The 4,190-nt window shown below is 37.7% G+C and overlaps 1 long non-coding RNA gene across 3 annotated transcripts in view; it reads right to left on the bottom strand.

The window, feature by feature from the left end:
- Nucleotides 1-4,093, bottom strand: part of LOC125923740 (uncharacterized) — a 97,892-nt gene extending 93,799 nt beyond the window's left edge. For all 3 annotated transcript variants that reach the window (XR_007458148.1, XR_007458149.1, XR_007458147.1), the window contains exons 1-2: nucleotides 3,881-4,093; nucleotides 2,482-2,636 (exon numbers count right to left, since the gene is read on the bottom strand). This is a non-coding gene — a long non-coding RNA (uncharacterized LOC125923740). The remainder of the gene's footprint in view (nucleotides 1-2,481; nucleotides 2,637-3,880) is intronic.
- Nucleotides 4,094-4,190: the final 97 nt, after the last annotated feature.

The following is a 4,190-nucleotide window of genomic DNA, read 5'->3' on the forward strand; positions in this document are numbered from 1 at the left end:
TCAAAGTCAGCTCTAGGCAAAAAAAGGAAAAAAAAGAAAAAAAAATCACTCTAAGCAAGAAGCCTTTTTCCAATAGATAGAGTGCACATAAATATGGAGACAAGAGACATGGTTTCAGTTATCTACTCACTGGAAAAGATGCGTAACAACCCTACACAGAGAAGTAAAATAATCATTTTTATTATGCTTATGAATTCTTTTTAAGACTTTAACTTTATTGTTTTTTCAGAGCAGTTTTAGATTTAAAACAAAATTGAAAGATACAGATAATTCCTATATTACCCCTAGCCCCTCCACACATGCATAGCCTCCCCATTACCAGTATTGTCCACCAGCATTGTACATTTTTTATCAAGGATGAATCTACACTGACACATCAAAATCACCCAAAGTCCACAGCTTACCTTAGGGTTCGTTCTTGGTGTTACACATTCTATGGATTTGGACAAAAGCATAATGACATACATTCATTAACATTATAGAGTATTTTCATTGCTCTAAAAATCCTCTATACTCTGTTTATTCATCTCTCCTTTGTCCCCGTCTGGGAGCCACTGACTTTTTTTTTTTTTTTTTTACTGTCTCCATAGTTTGTCTTTTCCAGAATGTCACATATTTGGAATCACAGTGTGTAGCCTTTTCAGCTTAGTAGTATTCATTTAAGGTTCCTCCGTGTCTTTTCATAGCATGGTAACTCAATTCGTTTTAGTGCTAAATAATATTCTGTAGTCTGAATGTACCGTTGTATATTAATCCATTTATTTAATGAAAAACATCTTGGTTGCTTCTAAGTTTTGGCAATTATGCATAAAGGTGCTATAAACATCAATGTGCAGGTTTCTGTGTGGACATAAGGTTTCACCTCCTTTGGGTAAATAGTAAAGAGTTCAATTGCTGGATCACATGGTAAGAGTATATTTCATTTTATAAGAAACTTCCAAACTATCTTCCAAAGTGGCTGTACCATTTTGTGTTCCCACTAGCAATGTATGAGAATTCCTTTTGCTTCACATCTTCACTAGCATTTGGTGTTGTCAATTTCTAGATTTAGGCCATTCTAAGAGATGTGTAGTGGTAAGTCATTTTTTTTTCCACTTTGCATTTCCCTGATGGCATACGATGTGGTGCATCTTGGCATATACTTATTTTACATCTGTATATCTTCTTTAGTGAGGTCTGTAAAGGTGTTGGCCCATTTTTTAAATGAGCTTTTGTTTTCTTATTGTTGAGTTCTAACAGTTCTTTAAACATTTTGGATAACAGTCCTTTATCAGATGTATATATATATATATATATTTTTTTTTTGCAAATATTTCTCCCAGTCTGTGTCTTGTTTTCCATTCTCTTAAAATCGTGGATTCTTCAGGTCAGGAATTAGGACAAGACAGAGCAGGAAAGGCTCACTTTGGTCCACAAGTCTAGGTCCTCAGCTGGGAAGGCTGAAAAGGCTGAAGGGTAACTAAATGGCTGAGAGCTGGAATCTGCTTCTCCATTCTCATATCTGGCACCTAGGCTAACTGGAGGGCTGGGCTCAGCTGTGACTGTCAATCAGAGTACATTCAAGGGGTCTCCCTATTGCCCTGGGCTTTTCACAGCACATGGGACTCAGGTAGTCAGACTTCTTACATGATGGCTGAGAGTTGCAAAAGCAAGGGTTTCAACAGACTGCATGGCCTTTTATGACCTAGCCTCTGAAGTCACATATGGTGACTATGATCACTTTCTCTATATTCTCTTGTATAAATCAATCATAAGCCCATCCAGATTTAAGAGAAGACACAAAGTATATCTTTTCATGGGAAGGACATCAAAGAAGTCATAGCCATATTTTAAAACCACCAAGGGCATATTTGTATAGAGAGATGTGAAGACACATACCAAAAGGTTGACAGCAGTGCCCACCTCCCACGTTCCCTCAAAGTGAATTTTATTAACTTATTATTTTAAGTCAGACTAACACAAACATATTCTCCATGGATGGCAAAATTCCATCTACCTATTTTCATGTAATACGGTAACAAACAGAAACTTCATTTCATCTATATAAACTGCATCAAGAATGAATAATGTCTTACTTTGGGGCCTAGTACCATCCGCCAGTTACAACAACTTCTTATCTTCCAAACACCATCAAGCTCAGATCCACCCTCAGGTTTAGACTAAGTCATATCCAGAAAGAATACAGAGAATACATATACCAGATAAAGTAAGTAGACTAGAATCACACCAGCATTATGATTGCTGAAATTGGTGGCCATTCTCTATCTCAGTAATTGCTAGACTTTAGGATCTCGTGGACCAAGAAAAATTTCAGAAATAAACCAAATGGGAGCAAATAAAGTTAGCAACAAATATTTCTTCAAAGAAAATTATTTAGAAAATAACTACTCTATAACTGTCATTGGATAAAAGAAATAGAATGAACAATTTCAATATAATGCACAATCCTTAAGAGTAAGTTTCACTAAATGAAAAACTCACTATATTTTTTTCTTATTTCTCTGCTGATCTGTAGCAACTTCACCATAGATGAACCCCAGTTCACAAACTGGTGTGCAAAACTACTTGTCCATCTGACATTCTGGTCTCTTCCATCTCTTACTTTATTCTGATAGTTCTACAACTTTAGCTTGCTCCTAGGAAAGACAGACAAATAAGTAATTAAAACACAACATGAATGCCATAAGGATACAGGGAACAAAATCAAGAAAGTTTTCACAAATTAGGTTGAAAAAGGTTTGCCCCTGGGAAAGAATGAGGAAGACTATTAAAGGTGGCAATGACTGTGACTGAAAGCATAGATACAATCTACGTATGCAGTATATCCAAGGAAGATACATTGTGAATCAAAAAAGTAAGCAGTGGTTATACTTGATTGTAGAGCAAGGGTTACTTTTCTCTTCTATATTCTTCTATTTTCTGAAATTTAACACTGGAATATGCATAAATTTAATGATCGGGAAATACACAATTATTTTGATTTTGTAGATTACCCTTAGGAAGAAGAAACAAAAGGTCTATTTCCCTTTGAGAAAGCAGTTTGTATTAAAAGAGGCCAGGTTGGAAAATGGAGATGTTAAAGACTGGAGGATGGATGCAGAAATGCAGCTCTAGACTTTGGCCAGGGCAGATGACACTGGGGAAGATAACATTCCCTCAATGCCTCTGTTAGAATTCTAGGCTAGGTGTACTCAGACTGAGGCCTTCTTGTCCACAGTCATGAGTCAGAAACTCTCAGGTGGCAGGTGTGTCTGACAAGTCAAATGCTTAGTAGTGCCTTTGGAATCAAGAGACCAAAGTTGGAATTTCAGCTCTACCACTAACTAGCTCAATGAACAAAGGCAAATTACTTAACCACTTGAAACTTTTTTTTTCATCTGTAACATGGAGAACTGCCTACTTTTCTGGATTTAGATTAACTGATATAATGTAGGTGAAGAATTTAGTACAATGCCTGCCCCTCAGAACATGAGAATTATAATAGAGGACACATTTGCATATCTAATTGAGAAGTTAGATGTTTGCTTTGTTGGTTTTAAAAGGCTTTAAGATCCTATTTGCCATTTGTTGTATAGGTTTAGCTAAAAGCTGTCAGTTGGAACGTCAAAACCTTTTGAAACTTAAATGTATGAGTTTTTCACACGAGTTCTAAATGCGGAAAGGATATTCAGTATTTGCAGTTGCTTCTAAAATTCAGCTACCTTTAGAATTTTCTGCAAAATCCAGAAATAATTAAGTAGCCCTCCCGTAGTTTCTAACAACTGATAGAAAACTAGGAGGACGCTTTCCATTCTTCTCTTATTCCATCCGCTCCCCTATCCACTCACAGAGAGAACCGGAGATTTCTATGCAAATAAATGGCTCAGTTATAAGGTCTTACCCAGGCTTTCTTAATGCTGGAATACAGTCAGCAGAAGAACATAGTAGGTGTCCCTCAAGTGTTCTCCATCAGTTCTTACAGCTTCCAGAATCCTATTCACGGGCCTTTGGGGCAACCGGTACCAATTCCAACAATTCCTAACCATCTCCTCTCCTACCAACCTCCCACCCTTGCTACGCCTCTCTACAGCCCCTCCCCCCGCAAATGACCAATCAGAGAGTGTAAAGTGAGGCGGATGGGGCGGGCCCAGTTTGGAGCTGTCGACGAATCAGCAACCTCAGACGGCGGGGGCGGAAACGGAAGCCCTGGG

This window comes from Panthera uncia, chromosome B1, assembly GCF_023721935.1.
Source record: "Panthera uncia isolate 11264 chromosome B1, Puncia_PCG_1.0, whole genome shotgun sequence".
NCBI classification, from domain to species: domain Eukaryota; kingdom Metazoa; phylum Chordata; class Mammalia; order Carnivora; family Felidae; genus Panthera; species Panthera uncia.